Consider the following 23,523-nt stretch of genomic DNA (forward strand, 5'->3'; position numbering starts at 1 on the left):
TATATGATCCCATTGTTGGCGAGCTGAGATAACTTGGAGATGCACTTATTTCTCTTTTAAGGATAAGTTTATAAAAAGAATAAATTAACAGAGATACCATAATGAGACAAGTGAGGCCACTAGGATACAAAATTTAAGGGGCCAGTCACTTGCAGGGTCATGAAGATTCATGAATGAGGCTCGCACAAACCTAGGTGTGCATGTCTCCTGACAACCTGTGCTCTGGATGCTTCAATTGCCTCAGCTTAGTGCTGGTTCTGGTGTTTACACTACGTCTAAAACAATTATTTATTCTTTTCTCAGACAATATGGCTATTTTTCACTTTGGGGAATAACAAATCTTAGTGAAAAATAGTAATGAAAGAGTAGTAAAAAGAAAAAAAATCTAGACACTAATGGCCCATTTTGTGACAACAAATTTGCTACCATTTGCTCCAATGAATCAATTATTATTTCATATTTATAGATTTTCAATTATACTTCTAAACTGTGAAAGAATTTCTTTTTCTTGGTTTACGTATTTATTCATTCCAAGGTATTTATTGAGTTCCCAACTTATGTGTGATTGTGCTAGGCAATTGATTTTATATTGGTGAGTAAAACAGAAAAGGTGACTGCCCTTTTGGAGTTGATAAGTGATAGAGAAAAAGACACAATATGTACATAACTAAATTAATTACTACGTATCATTGCACTAAGGACAAAAAAGAAACAAACACGATGCAAGAATGTTTACTATTATTGTTTCATGTTCGAGAACACAGTCAAGGATCACCTCCACGACTTTTGGTGCGATACAGTGCGGTTGAGGAGAATTCCTGCCAGAAGTCCTAAGACATTTGAGAAAGTAAATTATATAACTTCTTTTCTTTCAATATTAAAGATATAAATGAAATAATTCATGCATAGTTTAAAAAATAGAAAGATAATTTTTCAAGCATGTAGAATAAATACAAAACACATTTGGTCATACCACAAAGATACTACTAATAAAATTCTTTCTTTCTAGTTTTGTCTCATGCCACACTTTAGTAAATTCATATTACTCCATGACTATTCTTTCTCTGATTTTAAAGCCTTTCTTCTTTCCCTTCCTTCTTCTACTCTTCCTTTTTATTCATATATATTTAGGATTGATCCTATTTTAATTTCTTCTCAATTAAATCTACTCTTTGTGGGGAGCCTGGGTGGCTCAGTTGTTGAGTTCCAGTTCAGGTTGATCTGAAACCAACCTGGGATCCTTCCCAGAGTTGGACTCTGTGCTCAGGAGGCAGTCTGCTTCAAGATTCTCTGCCTCTGCCCAACCACCTCACTCTCTCTTTCTCTAATAAAAATTATTTTAAAAGAGATGAAAAATATGAAAAATCTGAAAAAATTTAAAAGCCTACAAAATAAAAATACAAAGAATGCTTAGTGTTTTACCTAAGCTCTGAAGCTTTGCAACCCTTTATTATCAGTAAACTTGAGAGGAGGAAGTCCTTTGTGATCCTCTTCAAGGGGAAGGACCTCTTGCTCTGATCCTCAAGTGTAAGTCAACTAGTGCAAAAGCAGCTCTCCTAAGCAGCAGAGACAGGCCTCTGTGTAAGCCGCTCTGGATTCCAGTATGTGGTGTTGTTTTACTCCCTGAAGGCTTGCAACACCAATGGGTGAGATGAATATCACTGCACCCTGCTCTCTACTCAAGAGCTGAAAATTTGCACTCCAGATCTTCAGTGAACCCTCACAGAAAAAAACAATCCACCAGTCTTAACTCCTCAGTTTCTGTCAGAACTCTGTGTTCACCCTGCCAGTGAAAAGGCATTTTTATCTCAGGCATGCAACTGAGTTCCAACTTCAATATTTTTTTTTGTTTTAAAGATTCTATCATCAATCTATCATCTATCTATCTATCTATCTATCTATCTATCTATCTATCATCATCATCTCTCCTCCTGTATTAAACAACTGAGCCCCCCAGGCACTACCTACTCCAATTTCTATGGATTCCTATGACACAAAACCCCCACAATACCTGCAGGGTGTTGTGGGTCTTGCCATGCTTCTGTTTTTTGCTTGACCCTTTCCAGAAAAGTGAATTCCCAACCATGCTGTGATTCAGGGTATAGGGTTACACAGAACAGAAAGCCAGGAACTAGCTTCGTGGTTTTCAACCGTTTATCCCTAACCGATGTCTGGGGACTCTGATGTATTCGGTACCCACCTGTTCTTCTGAACCCTGGGATTCTGAGGTGATGTTGTCATGCCTGGGATTCCAACCTGCTTCACCACTTGAACACTTTTAAGCCAGGAATGTCCCCCACAGTAGTAGACTCCTAAGTGTTTCAATCATGCACTTCGTTGTCAATAAAAACTTTGCAGTAGGCACCTCCCATATGCTATATCCACAGCCATGTCACCTGCACAACTTATTCCCATCCACACCACTTGGGCTCTGAAGCTGCCACACAACACAGTTGGAGCTAGAGGAGCTCTAGAAATGTCTCAGGATCTTCTTTTGTGGCTGGTCCTGTTGGTCCAAGAAGAGAAAGTATCATCACCATGATTGACTTTTTATGCCCCTCCTAAATAAGGAAAATTTTCCCACCCTTCAATGTTCTCTGAGTCCATGAAGCAATCCCTGGAAGGTCTATCCTGATGGCAGGTCATGGACACAGGGATCTGAGAGAGTACTGATTACTCATGGCTTACCAGTTGATGGAGACTTGCTCTGTGTGGCCTAAACTGTTCCCTCCACAGGTCTATATCAGCCAAACCCTGTCCTCCTCACCTCAGTGTCTCTCTGGTTTTCCTCCCTCTGCCTCTTCCCTCCTTCCTGTGCTCTTTTCCCTCTAATAAAGAAATAAATATCTAAATAAATAAATAAAATATTGAGCATAAAAGTGTACATTTAGTCCTTCAAGACCTGGCTGGAAATACCCCCCTTTGTGTATTTCTTTGTCATATTTTCTCTTGTGCTGATGGCATCAGTGGTGCATGACAACCCAGGGAGTGAGAAGGCCCATGGTGGAGGGAATCTGCATTCCTAAAAGAACACAAAGGATTTCAGTCTCCTAATTTGAAGAGCCTCTCAGCACTGTCATGGGGAGAAATCTTTGGTGACATGCTACCAAAATTTGGCGAGTTATTTGGTAATTTAACATAATGTAATGTACCTACAACATGTTGAAATCATGTTAACTTCAATAGTTACCAGTCTAAATCCTTTAAAAATGACCAAAGAGTCACCTGGCTTCCTCAGACAGTAGGATACTTGATTTCAGGGTTATGAGTTTGAGCCCCACGTTAGGTATAGTTAGCTTAAAAAACAACAACAAAAAAGAAAACAAAAGGACTTACACATGAGCAAAATCAATGAGGCTCAGACAATGGAGCTGGCCAGTGTTAGGATGGATCCTGTCTTGTGTTCATTTGGTCACTGGGCACTGCACACTTAGATGGTACCAGTGCTTATCAGCCAACCAGGTTCTCCTTCTAAGAGCTCAGGGTCTTGAAGAGAAGATGTACAAACAAGAAACAAAATTGTGAATGAAAAGAGCAATTTCTCCATAGGAAAACAGCAAGGGACTACATCTAAGTCCTGAGCTCCACCAGGTGAGGGTATGACAAGGCTATTCTGAGAAGACATTGAGAATTCCTGTGGCAGGAAAAGAAGGAGACAGCCCTGCACAAATCTGAATGTATTCAGCCTGTCAGAGGGCTGGAGCAGAGAATCGGAGGCAGACTTTGATGTTCCCAGAGTGGAGGTTAGGAAGGAGGCCAGGGTGGCCAGAGGAAGCTGAGGAAGAGAGCAGAAAGGGAGGGTAGGAGGGCCAAGGCCTGCGGCATTTTGACAGTATCAGTGCCATTCTCCCAGTGCTGTGTGACCACATTTCCCCGTACTCAGTGGTTGAACCCACAAACATTGTCTCTCGTTCTCAGGGGATCAAGAATCCAACAGTGCTCATCTGTGGGCTCCTTTCAGAGTCTATCTTTAGGTTGGGGCTGTTGTCAACACCAAGGGAGGACCTGCCTCACTGAGAACCCAAGCTCACTTAGGGGTGTTGGCTAGATATGGCCCATCTCAAAGACCTGAGTTCCTCTGTCTGTTGTTGACCAACAGTGCTAGGCCACGTGCATATGCCTGTGTCATGGTTCAACCTAAGGGCCTGTACTTCAGTATGAGGATATGATAGAGAACATGGGTCAGAATCAACATGGGGCTGAGCAATGGGCTTTTATAATTAAATCTCAGCGGGGCCTTTGGGTCATGTTACCATGTTCTGTGGAATAAAATTGAATCACTAAATCCAGATCACACTCAGAGGAGGGGGTTACACAAGGATATTTACAGAGGATTTGGGGGAACCAACGGTACCCGTGAGGGGAAAAGGTGATGATCCCTCAGGGTCCATGCATTACCAGGATCAGACTGGAAGGAAGGCTTACCGGGCATAAACCCAACTCTTTGAGTATACTCAAAGTTGGGGACCTTGATACACCTAGCCATTCACTGGTGGCTCAGGAAAAGGTTGTATAGAAGGAGCTGGCTATAGACATGGAAATGGCATCAAAATGAGGGTGATCATTGATATCCGAGATAGGAGACATTTCCCCATGTTCTTTTCTGAGGAGGACCCCAGGTCATGGAAATCCACTGAATGGACATCACACACTTTGGAAAAAAGGTAATGGCTTACATCACAGGGCAGGCAATCTCTATGGGTCAGGTTGGATTCTGACCCTCAAGGGACAAGGATCCAATCACTTCTTTAGGGTTTGCATTGAAAATTAGAAGCCTAATATCTTGGGAAGCTATTACCCAAGCTATTACCCTGTTCTTCTGGGACTCCAGAATGTGAGCACTGATGAACACATCTGTTTCACATAGGAGAGAGTGTGCATGTACACACAAAAACACACAAACCAGTAGGGACTGTGCAGTGGAATCTGACTAGTAGCAGATTCAAAGAAGTTGATAAGAGGAAAGAAATTTGGTTGGAGGTATTTTCTACATGTGACACCACTCGTCTAGCATCACAGATATTATCCGACCTACATCTATGGATATCTGGTAGAAGGACATGCTAGAATCATGTGTATTTTACAGAGAAGACCATCCCTGTCAGGTACAATGGTTTATCCAGGGTCAAAAAACAGGTAAGAATAGAGTTGTGTCTGAAACCAGGTGTGTTTCCAAGCTGGGGCCTTGGCTGCACCCAGATCTTCGTGGGGTCCTGTGGAGAGGAGTGTGTTGATGTCACTGTGTACAGATGTGGCCTTTCATGCAGAAAGGCAATAAGAGATGGCAGACCAGAGCACTGTTTGTGTAGGTGTCAAACCAGGAGTAGACTGTGGTAGGGGATCCTACCTAGGCAGTGATGTCACTTCCTTGACCACAGACCCCAACAGAACTTGGAACCCCAGCAACCAGACACCCAGTTTCTAGTGTAGTCCAGTATCAGGGTTACTTGGCTGGAGACATATGATATGGAAAGATGTTCTCTTGATGTTTTCCTACTTTCCAGAGCTCTGGCTTCCAGAAACCCCAGGGAAATTAATTTTTTACATGCTGCAGACATTAGCTCAAACATCTCCCTCAATGCCTCAGGGCATTTGGCAACATGTGCCATAAGGTACTTAATACTGAGAAGACTAGGTGATGCCCTCACCTTTGAACTATCCAAGGCAGCCCCATCCATTCCTTTTGAGTTTTAGGGAAAGAGGAATATGTGGGTGTTCCTGCCCATGGACTGGAGGAGGTTGAGCACAGTGGATACCGTGGTGATCCCTTCTTCTTTTTCACACCAATGTCATTGTGGGCAGGGTGAAAAGAGGATTCCTGAGGTGACTCTTATCTGTGCCAGAGCACATCCACGGCCCTGATAAAGGAGGGCCTTCCCTCTCCACCAGGTAGCGAAGCACTGTAAATTAGAGGGGCTGCTGAATTTTCATCCACATATCTGTTATTCCTGCTTTAGGGTAACGTTCTAAGAGCTTCTTCTGGAAAATGGGAAGATGTGGATGGTGTGTGAACACTGTGGGAGAGCATAGAGGGATGGAGGACAGCTTCAACCCCTGAGAGGGTCATTCTCCATGCCTGCCCCCTCCCAGCCCTATCTCTACCTCAATTCTGGGACCCAGAACTGAGGATTTAGAAACAATCCCACAGAAGTCCATTGGAACCTGGACACCAGATGCTCAGAGGGTACTCAGGAGACCCAGCGAGAGCTCAGGGACTGGACATCCCACACATGTGGGAGATTAGTGTCAGTGGAAGGAGACCCACTCATGGCACCTAGTGAATAAGGCAGCACATGGGCACAGTAGGTATTGGGAGCTATTGGGAGGGTCCTGGGTAGGCCTGGCTAGAGACAGAGTTCCTTGGTTCCCATCTTGGTTGTATCTTCCCAGAGCAGTGGCATGTGCAATGAGGGTAATGAAGAGGCCAGGCACCACACCTCCCTGGACACATGCTATTGAATTTAAGTGGCAAGTGGGCAAGGAGACAGGCTGAGGAGTTTGTCCAGCTACCCCGAGGAGGACAGAAATGCTCACATCATTGATCAAGGACCCACAATCATAGTGAATTTCTGCTACCCTTCCATTTGCAACAAGGTCTGTGTCAGGCAGGACTGCGAGATCACAGGTGAACAAGGAGTAGGACTGGTTTATCACAGGATATGGAAGCCCAGGACCCAGGTTCACACAGGGTTCCCTGAGATATTGGTTTGGGAACGTGCCCTGTCCTGTGACTTCTATGCCTACCTGTCTGTCCCTAGGACAATCTGTTCCATCTTGAGCACATTGCTGGAACAGTATCCCAGGGACTTTTTCCATCCCCCAGAATTTCCCAGCCTGAATGGCCTACAGGCATACCTGGATCTCAATATGCCAGACTCAGACCTGCAGTGCTGTTCCCAGCTTCAGCTCTCATAGTCGCAACACCTCTAGCCCACCCAGCCAGAGGCTGGGGTGAGGAGGACTGGGGCTGACTGATGAGGGCCTGAGGAAGAGACAGGGTGGGCCACACTGAGTAAGCCTCCATAGATTGTAGTTGGGCCAAGAGGAGTGAGTAGTCTCAGATCACTGTCCCCATGGGCTTCAGATGGGGAGGTATTCCAGGGATTGAGTCTTGAACACAGACCACATTGAGTGGTGGGAAAAGTTTCTTTTATGTACGAGGCAAAAGGGAAGTCAGTCGTGCTGATGATACTTTCTTTTCTTGGAGCTACAGCACCAGCCCCAGAGCAAGATCCTGATCCACCTCAGTAACTCGTCTCAGCACCCATTCTGGCACCTGCTGCAACTTTGGAGCCTGAGCTGGCCCACTCCATCCCTGCTGCTGTGGTTCACCTGTCAGGATGACCACTGACACCACCTGCCCTGGTAGTCAGGGCTCTAATTCACTCTCCTGAGATGCAAGAGCCATCAGCCCCTTTGCCTGACCTGGAGGTCCAGCAGGGTCCTGCCCCTGCTCCTGGGATGCCTGAATGGCCTGAACCACCAGCTGCCTCAGTGGAGAAACCAGCTTCAGCACCTGTGCAGCAGCTGGTGCAGGCTGCAGCCCCAAACAAAGCCTTCCCCTCCTCGTCATTGACTTCTTTGTAATATTTGTGTTTTGTATACACCTGCATAATGCCTTAATAGATTTTGTTTATTAAATAAGGTAGAAATTCAGTTTACATAAAATTTTACTCAGATCCTTTTCAATGGTCTATCGAGGTCTCATTAAGTACATTCAGAGTTTGGCACAACCATTTACTTCTACAACATTTCCATCTCAGAAACAACTGTGCTAGTAATCACTCATTCTTCATTCCCTCATCACAGTCCCTGCAACCACTGCTTTTCCCTCTGTCTCTGGTACTTTACCTCATCTTAGCTTTACATGTGCCCGGGCAAATAATAGCCTACAGAAAATAGTCTACAGGCAGAAAATAGTCTACATTTAAACTATTCTAATAAACATATTATAAAATATTAAAATCATATCTTAAATATTCTCATTTATTGCTAGCAAGTTAGGTAATAAAGTAAATATTTCTTTAGGTTTTATCCAGACTATGTTTATGTAGTAAATAATGATTTAAATATGAAAAAAGAAAGCAAATTCCTTCTGCCAAGAAATAATCGCCCATAACACACAGTGTCCTTCTTCCTTACCTTTCCCTCTAAGTGTAGTGTGTGTGTGTGTGTGTGTGTGTGTGTGTGTGTGTGTGTCAGAGTGGGTCCCTGAAGGTTCCAGGGCTGCATTTTTGTTCAACCTGATGTATCCACAGTAGACAGGCACTATCACTGCTGTCTTTTTGGGCATTCTCAGTGACAGTACTCAGCAGCACCATCTGATAAACAACTAAGACATTTCCATTTATTTGACTCTAATAATGTAAGTGATAAACATGTCTGTGCCATTAATCTCTGTTTCTCTACAAATGATTTCTATAAACACCAATACTAGAACACAATTTAACCACATTTTGGGGGAACTTGCTGCTGCTTCCTCTCTGCTTTCTTTATTAAGGAGAAGCATTGTTTGGAAAGGAGGGATACGATTCTATAGATGAGACCTGAAATCATGAAAACAAACCAGTAGTGATGTCATCAGGGTATTTGGAATGGCCATAGAGCAAGGAAGAGTCTGCCCAAAACCCCCCTCATATTTCCTCTCCCACAAACTTCCCTGCCTTGTGTCCTGGAACACACCTCACCTATGCCCTATATGGTGACATGCTCAAGCCACTTCAGCCCCTCGTGCTCCTTAACTCAGATTGTAACTAGAGCAACCAGGCCTTACTCCAGGCCAGCAGAGGGGTGCAGGCCAGGCCGCTCCTCTCAGTTTGCTCACTGTACTTCCTGGATAAACCCCATCCTCTCAGGGAGGAACCTCTAAGGACAGTGCAGGTCAGTGGGTTACAGACACGTGTTTATCCAGATGTAGTTTTAGTGGCAACAGAAAGAACCACTTGAACTTGTGTGAGCAAGACAGGCCTTTACAAAGCGCATTGGCTGCTCATGGAAACTGCAGGATGGACAGAGCCTCAACCAGGGTCTTTGGCACTGGACATTGCTCATCCACATCCCTCAGGATGCTCTAGCTGTGACCTTCTGACCCTGCCAGCCCCACCCTTGGTATCCCTCAAGTTAAGCTTGTCTGAGAGAGGGAGTTGTGCTTCCTGATGAAATCTCTCTCCTCCCCCAAAGTCAGGTAAGAGGGAGTCCACTTGATCTGATGCTTTCATAGAGGTCAAGTCAGTAATTCTGGTCTTCTCTGCCATAAGACGGAGCTAAACAGGCAGAGAAGAAAGATCATCAGAGAGAGACATTTGGGGGCTCTCCCTTCAGGAAGAGAGAGAAAAAAACTGTGAGTGGGGCTCAGTGAGAAAGGAGAGCTCTGAGTACTAGGGGAAGGGCCCCCATGGGCTGGGCACTGCCATATTGGTCAGTGGCTCAGGCTTTGTGTTGGCTTGCAGGGAGTGGCCAAGTTTCCTCCTACCAATAGGTCCATCAAAAACCAAAATGACATCCATAAAATACTTTCAACTCCAACCACGGAAAGGCAGTTGGACCCAGGCAGCCAAGGAGGCCCAAGATTCTTTGTACCAAAGATTATACAGTGGGGAAAAAGTGGGACAGGCTAATGGAACTGTGGGCAGCTATTTCCCTGAATTGGGGAGAAAGAGACCTATCAAAAAGCACCTCCATATGTGTTCCAAAAACTGATGACAGTTTTGGGGGCTCCAGCCTTCCAGTCTCCACAGTGAGGATTGTCCATGTCCAGGACAGAAGCTCTGGGTGGCTTCCTGACCCAGGGATGGCCTGGGTCTGATGGTTGAGCCCCAGTGTTGTGGGATCCCATACTGGAGGGGATGAAGGCTTTCTGGAAAGAAAACTGAGTCAGGGGAGCCTGGATTGGCAGGCTGAAGAGACACAGGCAGAGACCCAGAGCCCATGATAGCAATGTGCTCCCTGTGGGCTAATTTTATCTGGTAAAGCTAATGATTACTGAGTATCTTTTTAGAGCATGAATCACATCAGTCGATACCCCTAACAATTCCATGTGGAAGTTAGAAATGCTACTTCTGTTTGATGAAGAAGGAAACCAAGGATTTAAGAAACTGCACCTTTCCATGATCCACATTGAGTCACAGGCAGGATTTGAACCCAGGGCTTGCCAGGGTTGTGGGCCCAACCTAACAAGAAGGTTGCATCCAGATGCTTCAGAAGAGACTTCTCAACTATGAGGTTACATGAGCCTTTGAAACCAGGGAGAAACCTCCTCCTACACAGAAAAATTCTGGCTGGTACTGGGAGAGTCCTCAGTGCCAAGGCACAGCATCATCAGACAGCAGACACAGGACAAGCCCAAGTCAGAGGTGGCACCACCGCCCCTTGAATTCAGTGAGGTCCCCAGGCCTCAGGGTTGGATATGGATCTTTCTGCACCTCTGAGTTCCAGGAGTGAGCCATGTGGATGGAACACAGAGTCCAATGGCAGAGTGATAGCAGTTCTATCCCCTGCTCAGCCTCTTTATGGCTGGGTGACCCCAAGCAGGGCTCTGAAGCTACAGACCCTATCCCTAAACTGGAGAATGTAATGGGTACTGCTAAGTGAGACGTAGAGAGAAATGACTCCTACAGTTCCTGCCTGGTTTCTGGGAGCACGTGAGGAGTCCAGGGGAAAGGCATTCATGTCAGTGACTAATTTACCCATATACCTGTTCTTCCACTTGTTGATTCTGGTGTCATCCCTAAGAAACAGATGCCAAAGCTAAGGTCAGGGAAGACTTCTTGTTAGGTTTTCTTCTCTGAGGTTTATAGCTTTGGCTCTTTAGATCTGTGACCCATTTGAGGTTCATTTTCTGTCTTTCTGAAGGGAGGGTCCATGGACCTTCATTCAGTCATTTATAATTTTATGTATTGGTAGTTGTAAGAATGGATGCAATGGTTTACTCACTGTAGTACCTTAGGTTGTCACTTCTAGGGACTTGTAAATAGATCCGCAAGAATATGTAGGATAATATGCATTCTCTCCTTGAAGAAATTTGCTGAGATTGTCAAGAAAAACCAAAAGGAGGTTAACTTGTATCTTCTGTGGAGGTGGAGCAGTGTCCATGTCCTTGTTAAGTGCACAAACACCCCTCTGGTGGCCACAGGAGACATTGCAGGGGTTCCCTTATCTCTACAAAACAAGCCACAGTCAATGTTGGGCATCTTGGAGTCTTGGAGGATTCACAGAGAGATCAAAACAGTTCCATAAAATTCAACATTCTGGAGTGTGTCTTCTAGGAAATCTGTGGAAAATGGGCTTTTTCCCAAATGCACTATTTTGAGAAATATTTTCTGAGTAGCTGAGTCAGGCCCTGGGTTTCAGGATAGAAAGTAGAGAGAATGGTGGATGCTTCCCAAGAGGCACATGGTGTACGGTGGGATAGTGCTGGTCCACACCAGTTCTGTATATCTGGTTGAAAGAGATCAGTAAAAGAAAAGAAGCCATATTTATGGATTCCTTTGCTTACACTAATTATAAAACATTTTGAAAACTATTACTCACTGTATCTATATCCTCTTTTCCCAGTTAGAAAACATCAACTTATATTCCCAGCTTATTTTTTACTTATTAGGAAAAGATGGTGTCATATATTAAACTCTTAATGGCTCTACAAAGGTCCTTGTAGAACTAACAGATGGATTAAGTCCTAAACAAAAGGAAAGAGATTCTATATACAAAAATAATTTTTTAAATTATTTATTTATTTATTATTTTTTAATTTTTAATTTTTTTCATTTATTTATTTTCAGCATAACAGTATCATTATTTTTTCACCACACCCAGTGCTCCATGCAATCCGTGCCCTCTATAATACCCACCACCGGGTACCCCAACCTCCCAACCCCCGCCACTTCAAACCCCTCAGATTGATTTTCAGAGTCTATGGTCCCTCATGATTCACCTCCCCTTCCAATTTACCCCAACCCCCTTCTCTCTAACTCCCCATGTCTTCCATGCTATTTGTTATGCTCCACAAATAAGTGAAACCATATGATAATTGACTCTCTCTGCTTGACTTATTTCACTCAGCATAATCTCTTCCAGTCCCATCCACGTTGCTACAAAAGTTGGGTATTCATCCTTCCTGATGGAGGCATAGTGTATATAGACCACATCTTCCTTATCCATTCGTCTGTTGAAGGGCATCTTGGTTCTTTCCACAGTTTGGTGACCGTGGCCATTGCTGCTATAAACATTGGGGTAGAGATGGCCCTTCTTTTCACTACATCTGTATCCTTGGGGTAAATACCCAGGAGTGCAATGGCAGGGTCATAGGGAAGCTCTATTTTTAATTACTTGTGGAATCTCCACACATTTCTCCAAAGAGGCTGCACCAACACGCATTCCCACCAACAGTGGAAGAAGGTTCCCATTTCTCCACCTCCATGCTATTCCGATCAAAATTCTACCGGTATTCTTCAAAAAGCTGGAGCAAATAATCCTAAAATTTGTACAGAATCAGAAGAGACCCCAAATCACTAAGGAAATGTTGAAAAACAAAAATAAAGCTGGGGGCATCACGTTACCTGATTTCAAGCTTTACTACAAAGCTGTGATCACCAAGACAGCATGGTACTGGCAACAAACAGACACATAGACCAGTAGAACAGAGTAGAGAGCCCAGATATGGAACCTCAACTCTATGGTCAAATAATCTTCGACAGAACAGGAAAAAATATACAGTGGAAAAAAGACAGTCTCTTCAATAAATGGTGCTGGGAAAACTGGGCAGCTATATGTAGAAGAATGAAACTCGACCCTTCTCTTACACCGTACACAAAGATAAACTCAAAATGGATGAAAGACCTCAATGTGAGACAGGAATCCATCAGAGTCCTAGAGGAGAACATAGGCAGTAATCTCTTCGATATCAGCCACAGCAACATCTTTCAAGATATGTCTCCAAAGGCAAAGGAAACAAAAGCGAAGATGAACTTTTGGGACTTCATCAAAATCAAAAGCTTCTGCACAGCAAAGGAAACAGTGAAAAAAACAAAGAGGCAACCGAGGGAATGGGAGAAGATATTTGCAAATGACAGTACAGACAAAAGGTTGATATCCAGGATCTATAATGAACTCCTCAAACTCAACACACACAAAACAGACAATCATATAAAAAATGGGCAGAAGATATGAACAAACACTTCTCCAATAAAAACATACAAATGACTATCAGACACATGAAAAAATGTTCATCATCACTAGCCATCAGGGAGATTCAAATTAAAGCTACATTGAGATATCACCTTACACCAGTTAGAATGGAGAGGATGTGTTGGAAAGGATGTGGAGAAAGGGGAACCCTCTTCCACTGTTGGTGGGAATGCAAGTTGGTGCAGCCTCTTTGGAGAACAGTGTGGAGATTCCTCAAGAAATTAAAAATAGAACTTCCCTATGACCCTGCCATTGCAATCCTGGGTATTTACCCTAAAGATACAGATGATTATGTCCCTAGCCTTCGGTACTGCATCTTGTTCTTTTTGTGTGTGTGTGTGGTGAGTTTTTCCACCTTGTCACTTTGTCCAGATAAGAGTATATGAAGGAGCAAGTAAAATACTAAAAGGGTGGTAACAACCCCAGGAAAATATGCTTTAACCAAATCAGAAGAGATCCCAAATCGTGACGGGGGAGAAAGGGGATAAAAAGAGGTTCAGAAAGAAAAAAAAAAAAAAAAGAAAAAAGAAAAGAAAAGAAACAATTAAAAGAAAACAAAAAAGAAAAAGTATAAAAAAGAAAAATATATATATTAGACAAACTATTAAAAATCATTAAAAAAGGAAAGGATAAAAGTTAAAAAAAATTTTAGCAGAAGAAGAGAAAAAAAAGTTGAAGAAGAAAAAAAAATTAAATTAACTGCAAGACTAAAGAATCATGGGGAGAAAGCCATGAGTTCCGTGCTTTGCTTTCTCCTCCTCTGGAATTCTCCTGCACTCCTTGGCAGGTGAACTTGGTCTTAGCTGGATTTCTTGTTGATCTTCTGGGGGCGGGGCCTGTTGTATTGATTCTCAAGTGTCTTTGCTCCAGGTGGAATTGCACCGCCTTTATCAGGGGCCGGCTGAGTAATCTGCTAGGGTTCGCTTTCAGGAGCTTTTGTTCCCTGAGTGCTTTCTGTAGAGTTCCTGAGGATGGGAATAAAAATGGCGGCCTCCTGGTCTCCAGCTGGAGGAGCGCAGAGCCCTGGGCCCCACTCCTCAGTGCGCCCTCAGAGAACAGCGCCCAGTAACTCCCGTCTGCCTGACCTCCGGCCGCGCTCCAAGCTCACTGAGCCTGCGACCAGTTCAAGGTAACCCCAATCTGTGAGCTCACTGTTGGCTCTGTCTCTGTAGCCGGCTTTCCTGTTCCTTTTTTTTTTTTTTTGGCTTTCCCGTTCTAATACCTGTAAGCTCTGAGACACTCAGACACCCCCGATCCTTCTGTGATCCTGCGGGACCTGAGGCCACACTGACCCCACAAGAGCTTCACCCCGGTTTAGCATCTGGAGCACTGTCCCTCAGCAGAACAGACTTTTAAAAGTCCTGATTTTGTGCTGCATTGCTCCACCACTTGCCGGGAGCCGGCCCCTCCCCACGGGGTCTATCTTCCCGTCACTTTGGATTTACTTCTCCGCCAGTCCTAACTTTCAGAAAGTGGTTGATTTTCTGTTTCTAGAATTTCTGTTCTTCTTCTCTTCGAACTGCCGATGGATTTGTAGGTGTTTGCAATCTTTAGATAAGCTATCTAGCTGATCTCCTGTTAGCTGAAGTAGTCTCAGCCTCCTACTTCTCCACCATCTTGACTCCTCTCCCTCTAATGGCATTTAAAAAAAATAAAACCAATAATCCTACAAAGTGAATAATACCACAAAAGGCCCTGAATATCCAAAGGCATCTTGAGAAGAAACAAACTAGGAAGCATCATGCTTTCTGAATTCAAAATGTATTACAAAGTTGTAGAAATGGAAATCATATGGTATCGACCTACAGACATACACACAGATCAATGGAACAGAGCAGAAAACCCAGGAAAAAAACCCAAAATATGTAGTCAATTGATTTACAACAAAAGCTCCAAGAATGTAAAATCGGGATGCATCAGTCTCCACGATAAGTGCTTTGGAAACACTGGGAAACCTCAAGTAAAGCAATGCAGCTGGATGTTTATACCACCTGATCCACAACAACGAAGTCACAATGTGGCAAGGACTTCAACAAAACAGCTATCCCCATAAAATACCTAGCTGGAAATTGGACAGAATGTTATTAACACCCCTGCATTTTTATAATAAGCCCTATGACCAAAATTTGAACTCCAGATTCTGAGTTCTAGAATCAGATGCTGTGCTGACTGAGCAGGTCAAGAGCCTACTAAAACTGTATTGCACAGAGGTGTCAGAATATATCTATTCATTCTTCCCCTTAACACAATTTTTTTTGAAAGAATGTTTCTTGAGATCCTTCCCGACACTCAGTTTTGGATTTGACATCAGAAGCAAAGGCTACAATGAACAATAAACAACTGGGACTGCATCAAACTAAAACCCTTCTGTTCAGCAAAGGAAATCTCCAGTCATCAACATATTGAAAAGACAACATACTAAAAGGGGAAGATATTTGCAAACTACCTGACAAATGTCTCATACCCCAAATATTGAAGAACTCCTACAACTTAATAACACAAAAACAGATAGCAGTTACAAGATCAGCTGAGTTCAGACTAGATATTTTTCCAAAGAAAACACACAGAGGGCCGAAAAATGCACGAAGAGATGTTCACCACCACTTATCAGGGAAATGCAAATCAAAGCCCAAAATGATGTCATGTGTCACCTGTCTGAATGACTAGTATCCAGAAGACCAAACAATAATTTTGGCCAAAATGTGGAGGAAAGGGAACTGTGCTCTTTTGGTGGAACTGTAAACAGGCTCTGTTGGTAGGACTGTAAGTGGGTGCAGTCACTATGGAAAACAGTATCAATTTTTCTAAAATAAAAAATCAAAATAGGGGCACCTTGCTGACGCAGTTAAAAGAGTGAGAGACTCTTGATGTCAGGATCATGAGGTTGAGCCTCACATTAGGGGTAGAGAGTACTTTAAAAATGGATATAGAACAACCATATCAGCCAGCAATTCCCTTATGTATTAGAATGAATCCAAGTCTTCTCTCTTCTAAAATGAAGGTGTATATGGGTGCCTGGGTGGCTCAGTCATTAAGCATCTGCCCTCAGCTCAAGTCATAATCCTAGGATCCTGGGATCGAGTTCAACATCGGGCTCCCTGCTCAGTGGAGAGTCTGCTTCTCCCTCTCCCACTCCCCCTGCTTGTGCTTTCTCTCTCTCTCTCTCACTGTCCATATCCATATCTATATCTATATCTAGATATTCTTCAGGGATTGAATATATCTATATATCTATATCTATATCTATATCTATATCTAGATCTAGATCTAGATATTCTTCAGGGACTGAATATATCTATGTATCTTGATATAGATATATATTCTTCAGGGATTGAATATATATATATATATATATATATATATATATATATATATATATAGTCTTCTGCTAATCACACAGAAACAATGGCTGGCCCAGGTGAAGAAGACAGATTACCCACAAGGGAACTGCATTTCCAATTTTGGCAGCATTATCTCAGGTGAAATGTTAGATCCCAATTGGAGAAATTTTGAGTGAATTTTCCTCAACTCCTTCCAGAGGTGAATGTGGGATGTGACTGCCCCAGGGCCTGACTGCTACAGCAAAGAGCACTGCTTCAGAACTCCAGACTTTGAAGACTATGGGAGGATTAATGCTGAAACTGCCTGTAATCAAAAGAGTTTGGGACTGAAGGAAGGAGATACAGTGAAGCATCAGTGTGGGAAATACTAACTGGATGCTAAAAGTACTTGAATGCTGAGCAAGGACTGGGCCTGATGTCTTGCACCTGGCATGTGTCCCCACAGGAGGCTCTCTCATGCAAGGACTAAAGCCATAGTTGATGCCAAACTCAGAGTAGAAATTTACAGTCCCTTCCAGGCAGTGGAGATGTGAGAGAAAGTGCTTGGGCTTTGGAACCAAGGCACCAAAATTTCAGTGCCCAGTTTCTCATATGTTGGCTGTGTGCCTACATAGTCCTCCAGTCTCTGTTCCCTCACACAGCACACAAAGACCATAATGATACCTTTTATTTTCTCATGCTTGATCAAATGCCATGAAGGAAATTTAAAGTCTGCTCAAAGGTGAAATTTATTGTTAGATTAAGTTATTACTGACTCATTAACAGAGATTCTGAAATGGTTTTTTTTCATTTACAACCCTGTGAACATGTTTTTTCAGTGGTGATGGCATTTATCCCCAGGTTTATTGAGGTGCTACTTGGCATACAATAAACTGAGACACAAACATCACCAGGCTTCCCTCAAAAGAAGGCACAGGGTCCAAGAGGATGCTCATACTCACAATTCTTGTCTTGACTTCTGGGCATTACCTGTAAGACTGGCCATTGTGGAGGTACAGTCAACATGAGTTAAAAATTTGCCATACTAGCATTTGTATGAACTTTCACATGATGACCCCATGCCAATGCTTAAGTGGTTCTTTAGATAAACACAAAACAGAAGGAAAATAAATAGAAAAAGAGATAAATAGAAAGGGAATGAAAACTTCCCATCTCTGTCTATGAAGCCAGCATTAACCTGGTCCTCAAATTAGGCAAAGATCCCATGAAAAAGAAGAATTTCAGACCAATATCCCAATCAATATGGACACCAAGATTCTCAACAAGATTCTAGGTAATAGGATCCAACAGTACATTAAAAGGATTATTTGTCATGACCAGGTGGGTTTGATCTCTGGGATGCAAGGGTGGTTGAATATTCGCAAATGATTCAATGTGATAGAGCAAATCTGTAAGAGAGGAGAGAACCACATGACCCAAGAGGATTGATGCAAGAAGCATTTGACAAAATACAGCATCTGTTCCTGATTAAAATGTTTCAAAGTATAGGGATAGAGGGAATATTCCTCAACTTTATCAAATCTATCTATGCAAAACCCACAGCAAATATCATCCTCAATGGGAAAAACCTGACAGCCTTCCCTTTAAGATCAGGAACACGACAAGGATGTCCATTCTCACCACTCCTGTTCGACATAGTACTAGAAGTCCTAGAAACAGAAGACAGCAAAAATTTAAAAAAAATACTCAATTTGGGAAAGAAGTCAAACTCTCTCTCTCTGCAGATGACATAATACTTTATACCCAAAAAACTCCACCCCCAAACTACTAGAACTCACATAACAATTCAGCAATGTGGCAAGATACAAAATCAATGCACAGAAATAACTTGCTTTCTTATTTACTAACCATGAACATACAGAAAGGGAAATTAGAGAATTGATTCCATTTACTATAGCACCAAGAACCACAAAACACCGAATAAACCTAACCAAAGAGGTAAAGCATTGAGGAACTAAAGAATACTTGAGGAACTAAAGAATACTCATGAAAGAAATTTTAAAAAGGCACAAAAATTTGGAAAAGCCTTCCATGCTCATGAAACGGAAGAACAAACATTGTTAAAATGTCTGTGCTGCACAGAGCTTTCAATTAGATTCCAGTTCTATGGAACTTTCAATGCCATCCCAGTTAAAATTCCACCAGCATTGTTCAAAGTGCTGGAACAAACAATCCCCAAATTTGTATGGAACCAGAAAAGACCCCAAATTGCTAAGGAAATGTTCAAAAAGGAAAACAAAATCAGGGGCATTATGTTGCATGATCTCAAGCTTTACTACAAAGCTGTGATCACCAAGACAACATGGTACTGGCACAAAAACAGACACATAGACCAGTGGAACAGAGGAGAGAGCCCAGACATGGGCAAAACTCTATCATTAAATAATCTTTGACAAAACATGAAAAAATATCTAGTGGAGAAAAGACAGTCTGTTCAATAAATGGTACTGGGGAAATTGGACAGCTATCTATAGAAGAATGAAGCTTGACCATCCTCTTACACCATACACAAAGATAACCTCAAAATGGATAAAAGACGTCAATGTGAGGCAGGAATCTATCAAAATCCTAGAGGAGAACATAGGCAGCAAACTCTTTGACATCATCCACAACAACTTCTTTCAAGACATGTCTCTAAAGGCAAAGGAAATGAAAGCAAAAATGAACTTTTGGGACTTCATAAAGATCAAAAGCTTCTGCACAGCAAAGGAAACAGTCAACAAAACAGCGGTTTTGTTCATCCCATGAAATGAGAGAAGATATTTGCAAAGGACAGTACAGATAAAGGGCTGTTGTCCAAGATATATAAAGAACTCCTCAAACTCAACACCAAAAAAGCAGATAATCTCGTCAAAAAATGAGCAGTAGACAGGAACAGACACTTCTCTAAAAAAGACATACAAATGGCTAACAGACACATGAAAAAATGTTCATCATGATTACCATCAGGGAGATGCAAATCAAAACCACTTTGAGATACCACCTTACACCAGTTAGAATGGCCAAAATCAACAGCACAGGAAACAACAAGTGTTGGAGAGGATATGGAGAAAGGGGAATTATTTTCCAGGGTCCTGTCCCTTGAGCTCTCCAACTGGGGAACCCTGAGTCACACCCCACAAGTCCACCTGCCACCCAGGCAGAAACAGTGCCTTTGGGAGCTGCAGAAAAGCCTCAGGGTGAGAGAAACCTTTGTGATGCAACAGGGCCATATCCAAACTCTGGTGCCACAGTGGGTCAAAAGTCGGAGGCTGATGCCCCGCCACAAGCCCTCCCTCAACTCTGCTCCAGGAAAGCTCCCCTGTGCTGAAGCCCCAGGTGGGCCCCGTCCTCTCTGCACATTTTCCAGATGGCTGAGACATGCCCCGAGCAAGAAAGCACTCTAGGTTACAGGGGACAGGGCGGTCTGAAGGGCTGCCCAACGCCGGCCAATCCTCACGAGTTTTCTGCCCAAATTGATATCAATTTGGTTAGAAACCTCCTGAGAATTGGCCAGAAAACCCCCGGCAAACTCGCTTCCTGTGATGCATGTCTGCCTGGCCCGGGATCCCGAGTTGTCCTGGCTGGAACCATTCCAGAAAGCCATCTGTGAGTCAGGTGCAGGCAAGGCCAATGCTTCCTGCTCCTCAGCCTCCAGGGGTCCCCTCCCTGGCACTGGGAGATGGGGTCTGCCATGCCCCTAGGCCCAGGCCCGAACCATTGCCTGGTTTTTCAATCTTGTTTTTCCAGGGTCCTGTCCCTTGAGCCCTCCAATTGGGGAACCCTGAGTCCCATACCACGAGTACACCTGCCACTGAGCCAGAAATGGTACCTTTCAAAGCTGTGGAAAACCCTCAGAGTGAGAGAAACCTTCATGCCCCCACTGAGGCCATCCCCAGTCTACAGTGCCAGAGTGGGCTGAAAAGCTGGAGGCTGACACCTAGCCAAAACCCCTCCAGCAACTCTGCTCCAGGAAAGCTCCATTGTTCCAGGGCTCCCAGGTGGGCCGCATTGTCTATGTGTGTTTTCCCAATGGCCAAGACATGCACTGAGCGAGAAAGTACTCTAGGCCACGGAGGACAAGGCGGTCCAAAGGGCTGCCCAATGCTGGCCAATTCTCGTGAGCTTTCTTCCCAATTAACACCAGCTCTTTGGACTGCCCTGTCCCCCATTGATTTGGGCAGAAAGCTCATGAGAAGTGGCGGCGTTGGGCGGCCATTGGGACTGCACTGTCCCCTGTGGCCTAGAGCTATTTCTCAATTGGTGCATGTTGCAGCCATCCAGAAAACGTGCTGAGACGACCCTGCCCACCCAAGGGCCCCTGCCCTAGGGAGCTTTCTAGGAGCAGAGTTAAGGGAGAGTTTGGAGTCAAGCATCAGCCTCCCACTTTTTGTCCCAGTTTGGCATCAACGGTTGGGAATGGCCTCAGTGGGGACATGAAGGTTTCTCTTACTCTGGAGGTTTTTGCACAGCTCCAAAAGACACTGTTTCCTCTTGGTGGCAGGTGGATTTATGGGGTGTGACTCAGGGTGTGACTCACACCTCCAGTTGGAGGTCTTGAGGAACAGGACCCTGGAGAAGGAAGACAGATAAACCAGGGGAGGGTGAGGGCCCTGGCCTAGGGGCATGGCAGGCCCCATCTACCAGCACCACCAAAGGTACCTCAGGAGGCTGAGTAGCAGGAGGCAGTGACCTCAGCTGTGCCTGACACACTGTGGGCTTACTGGCAGGGTTCGAGCCAGGACAACTCAAGAGTTTGTGCCAGGCCCAGGGGGTGGCCCTGCAGACATGCAGCACATGAAGTGAATTCGCCATACGTTTTCCAACCAATTCTCATAAGCTTTCTGCCCAAAATGATATCAATATCACGTTGGGCAGAAAGCTCATGAGAATTGGCCGGCGATGGGCAGCTATTCAAACCGCACTGTCTCTCATGGCCTAGAGCGCTTTCTCGCTTGGTGCATGTCACGACCATCTGGAAAACACACTGAGAACACACTGCCCACCCAAGGGCCCTTGCGCAGGGGAGCTTTCTGGGGGCCCAGCTGAGGGAGAGAGTGTGGCTGGGCATCAGCCTCTGACTTTTTGGCCCAGTGTGGCGCCAATGGTTGAGGATGGCCTCAGTAGGGACATGAAAGTTTCTGAGGGTATCCCGCATCTCTGAAAGGAACAGTTTCCTCATGGTTGACATGTGGACCCATGGGGTGTGACTCGGGTTTCCTCAATTGGAGGGCTCGATGTACAGGACCCTAGAAAAGGAAGGCTAAAAATCTAAGTGAGGGTGAGGGCCCAGGCCCCATCTGCCTGCGCCAGGGAGGGTACCCCAGGAGGCTGAGAAGCAGGAGACTGTGGCCTCACCAGCTCCTGACTCACTGAGGGCTTTTTTGCAGGGTTCGAGCTGGTGGAACTTGGGAACCCGGGCCAGGCTCAGGGGGTGGCGCTGCAGAGTTGTGGCACAGGAAGCGTGTTTGCCAGGTTTTTTCTGGCCAATTCACAGGAGCTTTCTGCCCAAATCCTTATCTCTTCACAGATGACATGATGTGAAGTAGGTGTTTACTGATCCTGACTACGTAGAAAAATGAGACTGTTAATCCATCGTGGAGGAAATGGAGGTCATATCTGTTGTATCAGAGATTCCTTTGAACCAGCAAGCCCTGTACAAATGTCAGTGAAAAACGACAACTGCCCAATCCAGGCAGAGCTACTGGTAGTCCAGAAAGCTCAGGAATAATGGGTTGAGTCACTCCACCAGATAAAGAATCAAGACCAGATGAGGTGCTTGTTCACAGAAAATGTAATGTAGAATGAGCAGCCGAAGTAGAATACCAGCTATGACTGTGTGACCGGTTACAGAAATAAGGAGTCTAATTCTTTTTTTTTTTTTCATAAGATTTTGTTCGTTTGTTTCTTTGTTCAGAGTGCAAGTGGTGGGTGGGACAGAGGCAGAGGGAGAGAGAATCTCCAGCGATTCCATGCTGAGCACAGAGTCCCATGTGGTGCTCAATCTCACGACACTGACATCATGACCAGGGCCAAAACCAAGAGTCGGATGCTTAACCAACTCAGCCACCCGGGCATTCCAGGACTCTAATTCTTAAGAGTATTTCTTCCTTATTTTGTTATGAGCATTTTTGTGTTGATCCATCTGTTTTATTCCTTCTCTTGGTCCATTATCAGAGAACATACAATCCATGGAGTTTGAACCATGGTATTGAAGTTACAGTTTATCAGGGAGAAGAGGACTTTGTATCCTCGGCTAGGGAATGTATTAATGCACTTTAAGTTGTATGTAAGACAGTTGTGTCATGATAGACAAAGTATAACCTTGTTATTGTCTTTATTTGGAGATTAAGCATGACTTGAAGAGACATTTATGGGTCCTAAATTGACAAGGGTTAATTGTGATGGTTAATTCTATGTGACAACTTGTGTAGGCCAGAGGAACCAGATAGTTGATCAAATACATGTCTGGATGTAACTGCAAAGGTATTTTTTTATGTGATTTTCACTTAAATTTTGAAAAAAAGCAGATTATGCTTCATAACGTGTGTGGGACTCATTTAATCAGTTAAAGGTCTTAAAAGAAAAGATTGGGGTCCCCAAGTGTGAAGAAGTTCTGCCTCCAGGCAGGGATCAGACTCAAATTGCCACATCAGCTTGGTCTGCCACCAATCTGCAGAATTAAAACATGTCAGCTTTCATAGTCAGCAAATTCTTTAAAATAAATCTCTCTTTGTATGTCTCTGTATCTCTCTTTTTCTCTCCCAGTAAACACACACACACATTCTAGAATCCTACTACCAAAAATACTTCACACTTGTAATTAAGAAAATGATGAATAAAGAATGGAAGATGGGTATCATATTTACTCAGAAATTATTGGCATGTGCCTTGGTTATTAATTATAAAAATTCTAACAGGAGTTTCTAGTAAATTATCAACAAGCACCTTCAAAGAAAGTATAGAAAAGGACTAGGCTATATACCAAAACCCAGAAAAAAACAAAACAAAACAAAACAAA

Source organism: Mustela nivalis, assembly GCF_964662115.1.
Source record: "Mustela nivalis genome assembly, chromosome: 3".
NCBI lineage: Eukaryota > Metazoa > Chordata > Mammalia > Carnivora > Mustelidae > Mustela > Mustela nivalis.